Source organism: Triturus cristatus, chromosome 8, assembly GCF_964204655.1.
Source record: "Triturus cristatus chromosome 8, aTriCri1.1, whole genome shotgun sequence".
NCBI classification, from domain to species: domain Eukaryota; kingdom Metazoa; phylum Chordata; class Amphibia; order Caudata; family Salamandridae; genus Triturus; species Triturus cristatus.
The window spans coordinates 502,274,869-502,294,452 of NC_140591.1; positions in this window are offsets into that span (position 1 = coordinate 502,274,869).

The window sequence follows — 19,584 nt, forward strand, 5'->3', positions numbered from 1 at the left end:
TGAAGCTCCAAATTACATAGGGGACACATGAGGGACAAGTATAAAGACCTACATGCATGCTGGTTGTCATGGAGACCAAGTTTAAAGTTTGAATTTGTTCTGGAAGGTGCACAGCAGAAGTCAGTTGGAATGAATCTACTTTGTTGCAATGTGTTTGTGGGGTTGACATCATGCTGAAGAAAAAAACACAATTTAAACCCACTGACTGTGCTAGGTTTGAAGGGATTGTAGGAAACATAGGATGCACATGTGAGTGACCAATCACTCTGTACTGTACTCCTGTGCATGAAACAGGCCAGCAAGGCAGATATAAGGCAGCTAGGTCCCATGAGGGAGCACTTGCCTGCACATCTTTGTATTCCACGACCCAGCTGCTGCTACTGATTCCCTGGAACCATGTCAAGGTCTGTGGAGAGGTCACAGCCCTTCACCCTGGAGGAGAACCTGGCTTTGCTGGATGTGATCCTCCCACAGTACCCCATGCTGTATGGGCGACCAGGGTATCAGGTGAGTGCAGAGTCCACCAGCACAGACTGTGTCCCTTTTTTGTGAGTGTGACTTCTGGCATTGTGTCCAGGTGTGGCACACATGCTATGTACTGTAGGGGGGGTCCCGGGGGGGAATGCCTGATGTCTCCCAGCCAGTGCATGCTGTGGTGCATGTCTGCCGTCCTCACTTGCATTGTGTTTACTGTGACAAACACTGCATGGTGCATGCCACATTCTGCCTGTCTTGTCCTCCTGGGAATGTAGCCTCTACAGTCCTCATGTGATTCTGTGCTCACACCAGTGTGACAGGTGACTGTACCCACAGATGTGTGTTAGTTCTGTGTACCTGTGCTGAGAGTGTCCACATGATGTGTTCGTACCCTGGACATCGGTGTGTGTGTAAGTCTCCTGTCATGTGGGTGGGTGCATATGTGGAGTGTAGCACCCCAGCTGCATTAGGGATGGATATACCCTGGCCATGTGATGTGAGCAGGGAGCAGTGCTGTGTGTCTGACGTGCAGAGCCAGCCCCACACCTGTGAGCCCCCCCAGTCTAGTGGCACATGTGCAGAGTGAGGTATGTCGCTGCATTTGGCAATGGCATGTGAATGTCCTGTGCCTGTGTGTGTCTGTGTACTCTGCTGCGGTAGCGTCAGTGGCCTGTGGCATGTGACTGCTTAGAGGTGCTGCACATTATCCTGGTGTAGCTTGTGATGCACAGTGTGAGCCTGGATCATTGATTGTGTAGTTGCCCTCATTCCACCTGTGTCCTTTCAGTGGCACGTACTGCTTTTGCCCTTCCCCAGAGGATCATGTCCCTATGACAAAGGTGCAATGCGTTGGATGCATACTATGCCTTGTTGTAACCAGCAAATGTGTTCTAATATGTGTCCCTGTGACATGTGCCAGGTGTATTGATGTAGTGTCACTTGTTCATCCTCACAGGTAGGCGCCTCTGCCAAGGAGCAGATATGGCTGACCGCCGTCAGCGCCGTGAGGAGTGCGGATGGTCGGAAGCGGCGCCTGTCCCAGGTGAGGAAACGCTGGCAGGATATCCGGTGCTGGACGCGGAGGATCGCACGGGTCCTGCTGGGGGACTCACCTGAGAGCCATAAGAACCGCGGGCGCCGCCGACTGACCCACATCCACAAGCGTGTGCTGCCGGTGGTATTTCCAGACTTGGAGAGGCGCTTACAGGAGAAGCAGCAGCAGGAAAGGGGTAGGTACATGTGTGCTTGTTGTGTTTCACCAGCATTTGTAAGTGCACAGTTGCATGGATACACTGCCAGGGTTTAAAGGTGCTGTGCAGATCCAGTTACCCACAGTATAGCTGTGCTCTCCTGCCTCCCTTCCCCTCCTTGCAATGTGTTCCCTGGTCTGTGTGTAGTCACTCCTTCCCAAGGTAATGTAGGCTGGCGCTTTCTCCACGTGAACTATGCCTGTAGCATCATGTGTGGGGGTGGTGTGTAACAGGTTTGGGGACCTTGCCTGTGCCCTGTCCAGTTCAGTACATGTGGGTTCCATGTCAGTTGGCACTGATGCAGAGTCCAGACATGGAAGTTAGTCTCACAAGTGTCATGCCTTACAGCGCGCATGTCCTATGTTGTGGCCTGTGACATGATGTGCATGAGTGTGCGATACGCATAGTGCAGGGATGGTGGCGTGTGTTGCAGTCATTCCCATTCAGGACCATGGAGTTGTGTTGCCACTACTGTCCCCTGGGGCATATTTTCATAGGTGTCATGTGTGTCATCACAAAGCGTGGACACTCTCAGTGTCTACAGCATAGGTTGTGCTCTGTGCCATTGTCCCCTGGCACCATGTATATTGACGTGAAATGTAGTACAAGTGTCCACTGTACAGCCTGACCTGATTTTCCTTGTTCATAGTCACAGTGGCCAGTGCCTGTGTGTCTTGTTACAATCATCTGATGATGGCCATTTGTACATGATTATTTGGACAGGCGCACCTCGGGTATTTGGCTTCCAATCTTGCATTTATGCATCCCCTGTGTATTTCACCCAGACTAAGAGATTTAAGTGCCACCTGTGTCTCAACAAATTGTCTCATGTAGGGGGTGGTTGGTGCGGGCCAAGCCTACATGTCAAAACCAGAAATCTGCTTGCTAGGTCTGGCCAGTGTGTGATGTTTGTCTGGACATACACTCAAGGTGCAGTGAGCCAGTCATGGTGGGAATGTTTTCAGTATTACCTATGCTGCATGTGCCTCAAGTTCATGGATATGGTCCCTGCTCATCCCTATTTTCGGCAACGCTGTGTGGTGCAGATGCAGTGCTGGATTGTCCCCAGGGCCTGGCTCCTCTGTCAAACTCCATTTCATGTCATTTGCTATTGTGTCATGCTCTCCATGGTTTTTCAGTGGCATGGTGGGTCAACCAACTGTGTGTTGCATGCCCTACATCTGTACCTTGTTTTGTAGATGTTACTGAACTTTCTTTGCAGGCTATGCACTGTAACCTATGTAGATTGGACTCATGTGACATACGTATACAGGTGTGTGATTAATTGCTGTCTCTTCACCTTGCCCACAGCATCGTCGGGGGACACGGAGGGAGACATGAGCACAGACGGAGCGGAGGGACCGAGCACCAGTGCCAGCGTTGACATCGTGGCTGGCACATTGAGTGGTACAGAGGCGGAGGAGAGTGAGGCTGAGGACCTGTCCACTGGGACGACAGAATATGAAGCCGACGGGTCTGAGGATGATCTCTCCGAGTGGGCGGAGGCTGCACCACCAGCTGACAGCGGAACAACATCGCACCCCGCCCCCTCCATTGCCATCAGCCGCCTCCCACTTGCTCGTGTCCCTTCCCAACGTCCACGGTCACCACATGTCTCCTTCCTGCCAGGCACCGCACCTCCTGCCCCTGTCTCCACTGCTGCCGCCAATGCCGAGTCTGTGGACATCCAGCGGCAGTTGCAGATTGGTCAGGCTGCGATCCTTAATGTCCTCCATGGCCACAGTCAAGTGCTGCACAACATGGAGGCATACTTGGAGGGCATTTTTTCATCGCAGGCTGTCCAACGCCAGTTTCTGAGGTCCATAGACTTGACACTGACTGCAGCAGTGGGTCTCCTGCAGCGCTACGTCCCACCCCCTACCCCTGCCCCATCCACACTTCCCACTCCCATGCCTGTCCCACGTACACCCAGACATCAGCATGCACCCACCACAAAAGACACAGGCACCACACCAGCAGGGAAGGTCATACGCACACCTCCTGGCACGCACACACAGGGTGTGGTAGGCACACCCACTGGGTCGGGGGGCAAACGTAAGACACGCAGCCAGAGTGGGAGTCCGCATTCCACCCAATCCACTCCCTCCAAATCCCCTCCCCTCAGCTCTCCTGGCCACATATCCGGCAAGGACTCCTTCATGGCCGCTCTGTCCCTGAGCCCCACTGTGACACCACCCCGCAAACGGTCAAGGGAGTCCCCGGTCAGGGTGGTTGAGTCACCCCCCCTGTCCACACCCTCCCCCAGTGGCGCTGCGACCCATCCCTCCGCCCCCCCCTCCTTGGGGCCTGTGGTTCCTTCAGGTGCAGGGGAGATGCTGGAGGACCTTGCTAAGGTGTGCAGCAAGATCCTGGCCTCCGCCTTTGGCCCTGCCCCACCCCCTGTGGTGGAATCCTCCATCTCTGCACCCACGACGCCTACCCTTCGCCCTCCTGTCCCTGCGGTGCCTGGTCCTTCCCCCCAACATGATGCCCTCCCCGCTGTGGAAGACGAAGGAGTCTGACTGTGCAGGCAAGCTAGGGGACACGCGTCCCACTGTGTCCCCCGTCCAGCTGTGACTCATGGACTGCCCTATGGGCTTTGTAGATATTGAACTTTCTACGAACACACTATTTAAGATCATGCTGATTAAAGCCATTTTTGTTTCCTTTGAACACTACTGCTTTTCTGATGTTGCTCTTGGTGGGGCTGCTACATGATTTTGGGTGGTAATCATGTGTTGGGTGTGTGGGAAATGTAGTAGTGTGCTGGTCATAGGGGGGACCCTGGTATCTGTGTGCCATCACATGGTGTTAGCTAGGTTTCTCTGTTCATGTAAGCAGTTACTGCATGGTGAAATTGTCCCAAGGTGTATTCCTTCCTCTGTGTACCCTGACATCTTCCCTGCAGGGTGTTCCCAATATTTAGCACTGAGCTGTGTGTACATTAGCTGGGTGTGTGACGGACTCCTTCAACTTTGCACATGCATGCTGAGCGATGTCTCCACCTGCATCATTCGTGGCATCCTTGGTAGTCATTGTACTTGTGTATGTGGACTATTGACATGACTTCATGTGGACATGTTTTCTTTTCGGCGCTATGCATGCGTATACTCCCAGCCTCGCACACATGTGGTACATGTACTGCAGAGTCTCTGTGCACCTGACTGACATTTGTGGGCATGGTATCTGTGGCTACTCCACCCTTTGCGTTCCATGGGCACTGCTGGGAGTGTTAGGCACCCACCTCTCCTGTGTCTGGGCACTGCTGGGAGGACTCTGCACCCACCCCTCCTGTCTCTGGGCACTGCTGGGAGTGATAGGCACACACCCCTCCTGTGTCTGGGCACTGCTGGGAGGACTCTGCACCCACCCCTCCTGTCTCTGGGCACTGCTGGGAGGACTCTGCACCCACCCCTCCTGTCTCTGGGCTCTGCTGGGAGTGATAGGCACACACACCTCCTGTCTCTGGGCACTGCTGGGAGGACTCTGCACCCACCCCTCCTGTCTCTGGGCACTGCTGGGAGGACTCTGCACACACCCCTCCTGTCTCTGGGCACTGCTGGGAGGACTCTGCACCCACCCCTCCTGTGTCTGGGCACTGCTGGGAGTGATAGGCACACACCCCTCCTGTCTCTGGGCACTGCTAGGAGTGATAGGCACCCACCCCTCCTGTGTCTGGGCACTGCTGGGAGTGATAGGCACACACCCCTCCTGTCTCTGGGCACTGCTGGGAGGACTCTGCACCCACCCCTCCTGTCTCTGGGCACTGCTGGGAGGACTCTGCACACACCCCTCCTGTCTCTGGGCACTGCTGGGAGTGATAGGCACACACCCCTCCTGTGTCTGGGCACTGCTGGGAGGACTCTGCACCCACCCCTCCTGTCTCTGGGCACTGCTGGGAGTGATAGGCACACACCCCTCCTGTGTCTGGGCACTGCTGGGAGGACTCTGCACCCACCCCTCCTGTCTCTGGGCACTGCTGGGAGTGATAGGCACACACCCCTCCTGTCTCTGGGCACTGCTGGGAGGACTCTGCACCCACCCCTCCTGTCTCTGGGCACTGCTGGGAGGACTCTGCACCCACCCCTCCTGTCTCTGGGCACTGCTGGGAGTGATAGGCACACACCCCTCCTGTGTCTGGGCACTGCTGGGAGGACTCTGCACCCACCCCTCCTGTCTCTGGGCACTGCTGGGAGTGATAGGCACACACCCCTCCTGTCTTTGGGCACTGCTGGGAGGACTCTGCACCCACCCCTCCTGTCTCTGGGCACAGCTGGGAGTGATAGGCACACACCCCTCCTGTCTCTGGGCACTGCTGGGAGGACTCTGCACCCACCCCTCCTGTCTCTGGGCACTGCTGGGAGGACTCTGGACCCACCCCTCCTGTCTCTGGGCACTGCTGGGAGGACTCTGTACACACCCCTCCTATTTAACAATATGTACGCTTAGAACATACACGTGTGTGGGTTCGCTCCATGCATACGAGGTGGGGGTACGTGTCGTACATACACGGTTGGGGTGGGGGTACGCTCCATGCATACGCGGGTGGGGTTACGGGTCGTACTTACACTGTTGGCGTGGGGGTACGCTCCATACGTACGCGGGTGGGGTACGGGTCGTTCTTACACTGTTGGGGTGGGGGGTACGCTCCATGCATACGGGGTGGGGGTACGGTCCGTAGGTACACTATTGTCATGGGGGGACGCTCCATACGTCTGCGGGTGAGGGTACGGGTCGTACTTTCACTGTTGGGGTGGGGGGTACGCTCCATACGTCCGCGGGTGAGGGTACGGATCGTACTTACACTGTTGGGGTGGGGGGTACGCTCCATACGTACGCGGGTGAGGGTTTGGGTCGTACTTACACTGTTGGGGTGGGGGGTACGCTCCATACGTATGCGGGTGAGGGTACGGGTCGTACTTGCACTGTTGGGGTGGGGGGTGCGCTCCATACGTACGCGGGTGAGGGTACGGGTTGTACTTACACTGTTGGGGTGGGGGTACGCTCCATACGTATGTGGGTGAGGGTACGGGTCGTACTTACACTGTTGGGGTGGGGGGTACGCTCCATACGTCCGCGGGTGAGGGTACGGGTCGTACTTACACTGTTGGGGTGGGGGTACGCTCCATGCATACGGGGGTGGGGGTACGGTCCGTACATATCCGTCCGCACGCTATGTGATGCTTGTGCGGCCCGTACCCAGGCCTTTGCCACGTGGGTACAGCCTTCCCGCCATTGTTGGGATGACGTAGGTGTGGGCGGGGTACGACTCGTACCCACGCTCTTAAGGCGTGGGTACGGGACGTACCTGTATTGTTGTGTTGCCGGTTCGCGTCGTCAAGCACTTCCGCTGTGGCGGACGCTGGCTTTGCTGGACACGCCCCCACCCCCTCGTAGTGACCAGGGCCTGGGGGTCAGGTATGTCCAGGGCATGTGTGCTGTGTGACTTTGGTGGGGGTTTTGTGGCCTGCCCCTGGTCCTGCCCCCCCCTTTCCCCCCTCCCTTTGTTGTTCTGACCTTCTGCGGCGTCTGCGTCCGAACCTGTAGAGGAGGTCGACTGCTATGAGGGCCGGGATGACACGTAGGTTCGGGTCCATGTCTGTCCGTCGCGTGCAGGTACTCCTTGTTCGCGTCGTCCTGATTTCCCGGCAGTTTTTGGAAGCCGGAAAATATTCTCCGTGCGGGATGACGTCGGTGCGAATCGTAATTCCTGGTTCGTGAATGGCAGGCTGCGTGCGTCCCGACGTCACGTCGGCGCTTTCCCAGATCGCATTTGTATGTTTATTTTCGTCGGTCGGGGTTTTGTACGAATCGTACGGAAATGGAGTTTCCGTGCGATTCGTAATTCCATGTTTGTAAGTTTTGACGACCGGGTACGCGTCGGACAGAGAATATGCTCCGTCCGACGGTTCGTACCCGGTTTTTACAGGATCGTGATCGGCACCATAGTAAGGGAAAGGAAACATTCAAAATTCATACGTGATTCACATGATTACGCTGAAGGCCGAATATTCACTTTTGCGAGAAAGTTTGATGGATTAAAAGAACAAGTCATTTGGAACAGTATGACCAGTCGATCTAGCAATGCGTCCTCAATAGTCTCTGCGGAATCAAACGATGGTGAATCAAGATCAATGCCAGGCACTATAAAGATGTCTTTTTTAGGGGACATGCACCTCGTGTTGCAACAAAGACAATGGGAACAAAATCGCCCTCCGCAGCAACACCAACAACAAAGAGGAAGAGGAAGAGTACGGCGGTGGCCGGAAAGAAACCGCAGAGAAGAGGAAAAAGGTGCAAGTGGTGGTGTGGAGAAAATAGGCACCGAAACGAGGAGCATGCGCCAGAGACAGAAACAATAAGTGACGAATTACAAATTGTCAATTTATCAAAAAGACCGATAAATGCAATAGAGACTCGTTTACTGAAAAGAGGTATTAACTTCTGTCCCAAAAGTCGGATAGATCTAGCACAAATAATGATAGATCTATACCTGTATGCAAGAAAAATTAAACTAGCAAAAGTTTTCAAGGAAGCTAAATACAATCAACAAAAGAAAACAACACGAGAAGAAACAACTGGAGGCCTTCAGGCAAAAGACTCAGAAAGTTTCCTAACATTAATCAATCTGGATGTGATGGATAGTGATGACATCTCCCTTCAAGAGGCCTGCAGTCAAACGGGTGGTGGCCTTAGTGGAAAGAAGCCAAAATCAAAATGTCATCCTCAATTGGGCCCGGGTAATAAAATTGACCTATTTCAAGATGCAGTAATTCAAGACTTGTACAAAATGAAACATTCCAAATATGATGACAATCTAACGAGAGAAGAAAGGGAGGCTCTCAAGAAACTATCAATGGATGACCAAATTGAAATCAAAATGGCCGACAAAGGCGGAAACATAGTGATATGGGAACGGACAGCATACATAACAGAGGCACATCGCCAGTTGAGGGAAACCCAATACTATGAAAAACTAACAACTAATCCAACCGCAACAATCAAAAAAATGGTGGATGATAAACTTTCAGAATGGTCATCAAGTGGTCTAATTGATGAGGATGAACGCAAATTCCTGACGGTGACGCATCCAGTAACATCGACAATTTACTTCTTACCAAAACTACACAAAGATCAGAAAAAACCTCCAGGAAGACCGATACTGTCAGCAAAGGGATCTTTGTTGGAACCAGTGGCTAACTTTATAGAATATTTCTTAAGAACTTATGTTGCCCAATTGAGCTCATATATACAAGATACAAGTGATCTTCTAAGATTGTTACAAAATACACCATGGCAGACATCATACCAGCTAATAACAATGGACGTCATTGCCGTATATACAAATATTGGGAATGGCATGGGTATAAAAGCATGCAATCACTTCCTACAGGAAAGAAGTATGGAATACAGCAATCACAACAAAATGCTGTTGGAGATGATATCCATTTGTCTTAATCAAAATATCTTCGTTTTTGGGGAAGAAACATTCCGTCAAAACAGCGGGACCGCAATGGGATTTCTTTTAGTCCCAGTTACGCCTGCTTAGCCATGGGATGGTGGGAGCAGGAGCACGCATGGAGTACAATGAATGATCAAGCTGTGAACCAAAACGTCAGTTGGAAAAAAAACATTGATGATTTGTTAATAATCTGGGATGGTACATCAAGGGAATTCCAGGAATATTTCAATGTGATTAACAACTGCACAAAAGATTTGAAATTCACTTACACGATAAGTAAGGAAAGAGTAATTTTCCTGGATACAGAAATCTATATTAAGAACAATGAGATTCAAACGACGTTACATAGAAAAGCAACAGCGACAAATGCCACTCTAGAAGCAACCAGCTTCCACCAGGGCTCCTTAATTTCCAGCATCCCATATGGAGAGTTTTTAAGGATCCGCAGGATTTGCAGTGAAGAAACAGAATGGAAAATCGAAAGTGAAAAAACAGCAAACCGATTTATAAAGAGGAAATACAAACCAGGGTTGGTAACAAAATGTTGGGAAAGAACCAATGAGAGAACACGAGAGGACTGCCTGGCGGTGAAACAAGTTGAAAACAAGGGGAAATCGGATCAAATACGAATGATAATGGATTACGCACAAGAAAGTAATCAAATTGAAAAAATCTTAAGAAAAAATTGGAAGATTCTGCAATTGGATAATACTGTGAAAGAGATAGTGGGTAGCCACCCCACAGTAACTTACAGAAGAGCAAGAAATCTAAAAGATCATCTGATTCACAGTCACTTCAAAGGGAAGAAAAAAGAAGACACATGGCTTAAAACAACAGGTTTCGTAAAATGCCATTCATGCAAAATGTGCCAAATAGCCAAACCAATCAAAGAAGTAAAATTGGCTGACAACAAAGTTTGGGAAATTCGGCAATTAATCACTTGCAAGACACAATACACAGTATATGTGATAGAATGCCCATGCCCACAAAGGTACGTGGGAAGTACCATTTGCGAACTAAAGAACAGAAAAATGGAGCATGTGAGGGCAACAATACAGAAAGATCGAACAAATGCTGTATCAAAACATATGGAGCAATTCCATCAAGGAGATTGGAAGAAGCTGAGATTTTTTGGAATGGAGACAATCCCCAAAAAAGATCGGGGCGGACATCGTGAAAAGATGTTGCGCCAGAAGGAATCGCGCTACATCTTAAATCTGAGAACTCTCAGTCCGCATTGCCTAAATCAATCAGAAGAGATGTATATTCATTTATAATTCCTGGACATAGCAATTCAGAAAGATTGAAGTCGCGCGACAAGATTGAATAAAACAGTTCGTAGGAGAAAAGAGAAAACAACAAGTGGACAAAAATAGTGATGTTAATTGAATAAACATATACAAAGAAATAAGAGAATAAAATCATACTAAAAGTAATCAATTTAATGAGAAAAAGCTTTCTCCCAATTGATAAATGCATTTCTACAAATCTTCTACTCCAATAGAAATGAAGAAACAAGGAAAGATAACAAGAAAATAAGTAAAAAAAACAACAAAAAAACAATCCCTACAACGAAACCACTGGAGACTACATGGACCAGAAGGCAAAGAGTCTGGAAGAACACAGGAAGTGACATCACAGCAGAGTGAATGCTTTTTAGTGAGACTTGGACAGTGGGCCAGTTGATCGTGAGCAAGGTGTCAGGAGGCATTGAAACGCATTGATCAAGTCTGCTGAATATGCCAATTTGAAAAGAAGGAGTAAAATAAAAGCGGTTTGTTACTTCGAGAGTGCGGCCCGTTATTTCTTCCTGGCTCGGAAGAATTGAGTTGTAATAAGTAGCGGCGTGGTTCGGCCGCAGGAGAACGCACCCACGTGGAGCTCTGCGATACCGGCATTCAGGAACCATAGTGGATGAAATATATATATATATATATAGATATTGGAGCAAGATAATTGTTTCAAATCTCTACCAAATAATCCAAAAGATGTGCCAGCAGACAAGGTCAGTGCAACAAATAATTTATTGCACAAAGTGTTGTCTCAGCGCATTTCATCTGCCATTCAGCCTTGGTCACGGTAATGAGCACCATTTTGGATGTGCCTTTATTCCAAATATACACAAACTACTTTGCAATCAATACCCACGGTTCCTGCTCACTGCATATTTTAAACTGCGCAAAAATGTACATGGTATCGTGAAATCAAATCGAATTTGAAAGTGATGTAGTCCAATAAATTGATAAATTTAAAAAATATAGGGCAATGTCTCATTATACAATTAAACAAAAATAACAAAAAAAAAATTAGAAAAGGAGAAGGCAAATCTTGGAGTGTCCAGGCACCCTCTCCATTCATGTGCTACCTTTTTGAAGTATGTATATATATCTATATATCTATTGATATCTATATCTATATCTATCTATATATCTATCTAACTATCTATCTATCTATCTATCTATCTATCTATCTATCTATCTATCTATCTATCTATCTATCTATGTATATATATCAGACCCTCCAAGATTTTACAGCATGAATTTGCAAATTTTGCAGCACAATAAAGCAAATATTGCGCCACACAATTAATTTTTTTGTTTTTTGCAGCAGCATTTTGCGGTGCTTTATTTGGTTTACATTTATTCGTTTTGAACAGTTTTCAGCAGTAAAAACAGATGCAAGCTAATCCCAGAGAATATTGTCCTTTCAGAGGAGCATATCAAACGTAATTGGGAAGGTTTTTGCTATATGTCCCTGCTGCTGCGTTTGGTCACTAAGATTTTGCAAAAAGAAATCTGTCTTTCTTAGTGTTGAGAAGTCACCACCCTACCCTCCCAGTTTGAATTGCATTAGATTAATAGTCAGAAACCCTACATGGCAGGAAACTGTCAATGGGCCTCCACCTACTTACTACCACCACTAGGTCTATAATCTAGTCTGCTACACCTGCGGACATGGGAAAGTCCACAAACTCATCTCCTTCTGGAAAACATCAGGTACTTAGGTCAGGCATACAATACCGACATGACACTTTCGATCCAGGTGAAAATGATGCAATGTGAGAGCACATAACAGAGATGTGAGGAATGGGGGTGACAGGCTCTCTGATATGTAGACAAAGGAATCTGCAACTAAGTGGAAGAAAGAAGAGAGAAAGGCAGACAGCTGCAAAAGTGATTAGGATAAGCTGAAAGAAAAGTCAACAGCAGCACTCAATGGAACAATTGAACTAGCGAGAAACTGCATAGTGATTAGAACCTTAGAACAAAACCACTGTGAAAGGGAACTGCGTTTCCCCTTCTTTTCTCCTTTTAGCTCCCTCCTTCAGTCTTAACTTTAATTTCCACAGATACATTCCTCTTTTATTTCTGAGTGACAGTGAACATGGCCGGCCTTTGAACTGAAGATGAAACCAAAAAGAATACATTTCCAATTGGCAAAGACCCGAAATCTACCACCAAGACGGGCAAGATAAACATGGTTCTGTTGCTTATCGTTTCCCATTGCCTGTCTGATGTAAACAGAAAACATCAGAAAAGATAACAACACATACTTCCTGCCACGAACTGAAAGGAATTCATGTCTACACTGTCTCTCTTCTTCCTCATTCTACATCGCATTTTTAGCATAGAACATGCTGGAAGAGATGTAAGATGTCTTCAGCTCAAGTTTGGCCTAGTTAAAGGTTGTCAAATTGAAGCCACATTATCTGAGGAGGCTTTAGACCATATGTTTGTTTTTCTCTCCCAACTAGCCTCTGTCATAGATTATAGGAAGGAGTAGTTCTAATGTTTGTAAGGTATTTTCAACATAAATTCTGGGAAGCATGGAACTCTGTACTCTGTAGGGCATAATGTAGAAAATGCATACCAATATAGCAACATCAGCTCAAGATGGACACTGTCTAATTTGAAAACCGAAAAATGTTTGAAACCAAATCCAGTTATGTTTCCTAACAGTGGGTCAATCCTGGATGTCTAACATGTTGAATTAATAATATTTGCTCATGCCCTTGTTACATACCACTTCAAATCACTGGAGTTTGAACACATTTTGCTGCCTTCATCTAAATAAAATCCTCTGCTCCTGTGAATCTTGTTTTCCTATTGTTATTCTCTACCCCGCATTATGTCGCACCATGGATAGAAAGTAAGCATTAATTTACACGATCGATATCCGAACAGAAGTCGGATGTGTACAAGACTTTACTGTAGGCATCTTACTCTGGCGAGCCATTGAGTTTAGCTGTCCACTGTAAAAAAAAAACACTGACTATCGTGGGTGCCTCTCTCAGTCTTCCCTTGAGTAGCTGTGACAGCAGGGAGAAGAGGAAGTGCCGGGAGGCCAGGTCTCGGGAACACCACCATCAGAGCAGCAACGGGAGAAGCCTCGCCATGTGTCCTGAATGATTCTACCAGAGTATAGGCTGTCGCTCGAAATTACGTGCTTATCGAAAAGTCTGAAAGCAGCATGCATGATGTGCTGATGTAGAGCACGTTCAGCTAATAGTATGAAAGCATCCATTTGTTAAAAATTCAAAATGAAACCACAATGTAAAAGGACTTTTATTGCGGTCATTTTATCAGAACATGCAGGCATGCATACTTTTTCTGCTTAATTTGCGAAAAATCGTGATTCGCAAAATTACAATATCCTGGAGGGTCTGATATATTGTCAGAAACTGGGTCGTTAGTTGACAGGGGTCTGATCCCTGGTTCATCAGCAACCACAATCCATGGATGAAGCAAAAGCACCTCTAAATTAACCTGTGCTCAACCCTCTGGCAGCTTCGCACAGAGCCGTCAGGCTCAAATTAGAGGCAATGTGTAAAGTATTTGTGCAACACTTCAAACAGTAATAAAGTGAAAACACCAAACATAATGGATCCCACACCAGTTCAGAATAGTTAAACTTACTTTAATAAATAAAACAAGACCAAACAACACAAATCTAATTAGTAGAACTGGAAATATTCAATTTAACGTTTTGAGAAAAAATGCACCAAAAAGCACAAAGTGGCAACTGTGGATATCTGGTCATGCTGGATCAGGACACAGTCACAAGTTCAGGCCAACCACGATGGAGTGTGGGATGGCTACAGGGACCCAGGTAGGGACAAAGGGGAATATTTACAATGAAGTTGAAGAGAATGGCGATAGCCTACTTGACTTAACGTCATGCACCACTACTTCAGAAACGCAGGGCAGCACCATATTTCCAATAATATGGTGCAGCCCTGGGTGTCCCTTGCGCTGGTGCTAAATTTAGCAGCCTTGCGCCAATGCAGGCACCCCTTGCACCATAGTGCAAGGGTGTCTGCGTTGAGAGAAAGATTGTTTATGTGCAGGAAGGGTCACCTTCCTGCACATAAACAATCAATGACATTTTCCTGTTTCTATGTGTGCTGCATAACGCACAACAATTATGGCGCTTCCTTGTATTTATGCTGCTCTTGTAAATAGGGGGCAGCATCAAAATCAAAATCAATAGGTGTTGCGGTTCAACACCCACAGCAACACTCATTGCTCTCCCCTTTCACGCTAAGTAGAGCTTGAAAGGAGACCTTATTTACAAGGCAGCGTAAAACCACATTAAGTGCCTTGTAAGTAAGGCGAAGCACATATCAACACAGGAACATCACTAAAAGTGATGTTCATGTGGTGTAGGGACTTGTAAATATGCCCCACAGTACCTTGAATTATGGTTTGCTGAGCATTGTGAGGGTCCACGTCGAAGATGCGTCACACAGCCAAAGTGATGAGTTGGTTCCGAGATGCGATAAGTCTGTGATGCGAGTGCCTGGGATGAGGATGTGATGTGTCATTATCAGAGGATCCTGTCGACAAGGATTGTGATGCAAAGTCTGATGTCGAGGATGCGCAGCGCACTCGGGTTGATGCATTGATTCTGAAGAACTGCAAGGTTATGATGCCGAGTCTGGTGTCAGTGCCCATGCTTCCATTGATGAGGGATGTGAGGGCCTGAGCTGAGTATGCATCACGTAGTCAGGGTGATGCAACAGTTCCACAGAGCTGTGATGTGATGCATGTCTTTGTGAAGGGTCCAATCCAAGCAGCGGTGGCGCGATGCGTCAGCGCTGCTCGGGATTGCGCTGCACAGAAGAGGAGAGGCATTGATTCCACAGAGGCTGACAGAGGACCTTAAGCCAATTTTCAAGAATTCAGGACTGGGGTGACACCACTTGGCAGGGTAAACTCAAAGATGGCAGAGTCCAGGTGCAGATGCAAGGTTGCTGGAAGCCTGTTATGTACGCGAGGCTTCAGATCAGGAGGCAAGCAAACTAGCCCTTGGAGTCACTCTGGGTTCTGGGTTCAAGAAATGCAGGACCAGTCCTTCTCACCAAGGCAAGAGGACAGCAGGCAGCAGGACAGCACAGCACAGCAGGGCAACAGTTTCTTTTAGAGCAGCATTCCAGCATTGTTGTAGTCGTTGTAACAGCACAACAGTCCTTCTTTCTGGCAAAGTATCCACAGGTCAAGAAGTGTATTAAAGTGGTGGTGTCTTGGGTCCAGTATTTATACACAGTTGTGCCTTTGAAGCGTGGAGAAGCTTCTAGAGGCTAGTTTTTAAAGTGCACAGGTGCCCTACCTTTCTGTCCCTGGCTCCAGATTAACTACAGGGGGTATACAGCCTTTTTTGTGGAGATAAGACACAGCCTATTCAAGGTCAAATCCTGCCAGTAGTGGCTCATCCAGTCACACCTAAACTCCCCTATTATGTGTGGCCATCTAGGAGGAATAAGCAAGCCCAACAGTCACCCACACCCACACCCAGTCACGAGACCAAGAGATACCAACTGGCGATTTTTTAAAAGTGGCATTTTTTAAAATTTAGAATCCAATTTCACCTTAATTTAGGATTTTAAATTGTGGTTGCAGAGACACAAACATGACTGAATCATCTGTGTCCATTTTTAGAATTACACTTATGTTACGTAATAAAGTATTTCAAATGTTATCCTCCGGGAGATGTAGGTCTTGCAGAAGTGAAAAACAAATGTTTCATTACCAGGACATGTAAAACTTAAAAGCATGTCCTACTTTTTAAATACACTACACCTACACTAGGGGTGAAATATGGATTAAAAAGAAAGGTTTGAGCCTTGCAAAGGGTTTACTTTGCCAAATCGAAATGGCAGTTTAAAACTGCACATGCAGGTTCTGCAATGACAGGCATGAGGCATGTTTAGGGTGCTACTTTAGTGGGTGGCACAATCAGTGCTGCAAGCCCACTAGTAGCATTTAATTTACATTCCCTGGGCACAGATAGAGACACTTTATTAGAGGCTTGGACGTAAACTAAAAATGGCAATTGGGTATAAGCCAGTGTTTCCATATTTTAGGGAACAAGTGCAAGCTCTTTAGCACTGGTTAGCAGTGGTAAAGTGTGCAGTGTCCTACATCTATATATACATATATTCATATATTCAAGCTCCTGTCTCTCAATAAGACATGCTGCACTCGCAGGGTTCAAATTCAAAACTTTATTGCGAGGACGCGTTTCGGCGTGTCTGCCTTCTTCTAGCTCGCTTCAACAACAAGCAGTGAAAGCGTGTCGGTGCTGTTTAAAATCGAAGATCTATTCCCATTGGGCACAACAAGTAAAGGAAGAAATGTGATTGGCTGATTTTGTGTCAATGTTTTTTATCTCCGTAGTTGTTAGGAGAATTAATTACATACTTTGGGAGTTTATTTTAAGCATTCAGCAGTCCAATTGACTGCATATAGGTATTTTATCACTCCGCATGATGGACATTCCCAAAGTAAGCATTATGATGCGGTTCTCCCTTTGCCAGCACCAATATTGTGAAAAGTACCTCCGCTTCGCTGTAGATATTACCGCTTTAGGGACCCCACGTCAGCCAGGTATATTTCGTGGTCAACAGCGCAGGAGTCGGCACTTTTCCGTTGTCTCCACCAGACTGTATGCCTGGCGAAATTTTCAACGCTGATTTCCCAATTGTCAGTATGGGGCTCCATTCCACCTTCTGGCGATATCGGCACTCTTGTGACAGGTGCAGGCCATTTCAAATGGAGGTGGGTCCATTTCAATAATAACTTTATTGCAAGGACACGTTCCGGCGTGTCTGCCTTCTTCTAGCTCGCTTAAGCAACAAGCAGTGAGAGCGTATATATGTATGTATTTATATATATTACCTACTGGCGGTCGCCAGTAGGCAGTTATAGTTATAAACAAGTTTCCATAGGAAAATCATTTCTTGATTTGCTAATAACTTTGTCTTCTTTTTATGAATCTTCATAACATTTTCCAAAAAGTTGCACTTTTCAGGTTAGCTCCTATCCTGGGGTGATTTGTCAAGCGGGGGCTGAGAAAAAAGGGGGGGTCCCAAAACGCGTTTGCCCCATGTTAATTTCCATAGGAAATTTTGTGACGAGCTACAGCCCGAACTGCTGAACGGAATTACCTGAAATTTGGCAGTAAGGTAGAGCTTGGTTCAGAAAGCGACCTTTTTTTAAATGGTGTAAATCTGTTCAGTAGTTTTTGAGAAATTCAAAGAATAAGAGTCCAAACATCTATTTCCCATAGGAAACTTTGTGCAAGGCTAGGGCCGAAACTACTGAACGGAATCACCCCAATTTTGGCATAAAGGTAGTGCTTGGATGAGAAAGCGACCTTTTGTTTAAATGGTGTAAATCCGTTAAGTAGTTGCTGAAAATTAGAAAAATAAAAGTTTCAATATCTGGGCGGAGCCTAAGTCCCATGCACGAGCTTCACTGTGATTGGCTGTCAACACTCCAAACCAGAAGTGTTGGCAGCCATCCTGTGACTCAGTAGAAGCGGGTCACTAGAAAACAGAGAAACAAAGGTATAAAACAAGAGAAAGGGGCAGGGTATTCACACCCTGACCCCCTAAGCCTGCTCAGGGGGTCCCAGAAGGACCACCAGGGCCCCAAATATTTTTTTTAAAAAGAAGTCAGCGCAATTCACACTGGGGTCACGGGTTCCCGTGTTTTATTTTAATGAGACTCCAGGGTGGGCTAGGTCCCGGAGGCATTTTTTAAAAAATAATAGCAGGGGCTCGCTGGGGCTGCGGGGGCCCGCTGGGGTCCCCGCAGTCTCGGGGCTTCACTCATGTTGGGAGAGGGGTTGCGCGGCCCCCCTCCTGGAGCCCTCCATCTGCTTATAACTTTGGCGTCATTTGATGATTCTTTATGAAATTTTCTAAAAAGTTTCTCTTTTTTGATCAACTCCTATCTTGAAAGTTTAGGGGTGATTGGTCAAGGGGGGGCTGAGAAAAAAGGGGAGTCCCAAAATGTGTTTTCTCAATGCATTTTCCATAGGAAACTTTAGGCAAGGCTACAGGTCAAACTGGCAAACGGAATTACGCCAAATTTGGCAGGGAGAAAGGTTGTGGTACAGAAAGCGCGCTTTTGTTGAAATTGTGTAAATCCGTTCAGTAGTTTTTGATAAATATCAAATTTCACAGATATTGATATTTGAGAATTCTGACATCTGATTGGCTGAGGGGTTACGAGCATGAGCTTGCTGCTCATTGGCTGTGAATGGTTGAAACTAGGAAGAGTTGGCAGGTATTTTGTGACTTAGTCCGTAAGCTCGTATATCTCTGTGTAGAAGTCATTGGGTCTGTATTTTTACCTCTGCGAGGCAACACTGGCATCTGTGTGTGTGTGAGATACCCCTTTCATGCGCCCTCTACCTACATCACCAGGTTGCGGCTATGCCTTTTGATGCCAGTCCGTCGGCTCGGAGCTCTGTGAGTCAGTCCATCGGCATGACCCCCTACACTACCCAAACACCACTGCACTACCCTAAACACTAAAACTACTCCCAGCGCGACCTCCTACACAACTGCACTATCCTAAAACACTACTTCCAGCACGACCTCCTACACTACCCAAACCCCTCTGCACTGCCGTAAACTCTAAAACACTACCCCAGCACGATCTCCTATACTACACAAACACCACCGCACTACCCTAAACCATAAAACGCTATCCCCAGCACGATCCCGTACACTACCCAAACACCACTGCACCATCCTAAACCCTAAAACAGTAACCACAGGACGATACCCTACACTACAGAAACACCACTGCACTGCTGTAAACCCTAAATCTACCCCCAGCTCGACCCCCTACACTACCCAAACACCACTGCACTACCCTACGCCATAAATCACTAGCAGTCCGTCGGCTCACAGCTCTGCTTTTGGGAGCCAACGGCCCATAGCTCACTCTGTGCGAGCCGAGCCCACGGGCCGCAGGTTTTCCTCTGCGAGGCTGCTCGACGGCCCGCAGGTCTCCCTGTGGTAGCTGGATCGCAGCTGTAACTCTGCGAACCGATATTGGGAATATAAGGCAGCTCTAAAAAGAGCCTTTGTGTTTATTAGTT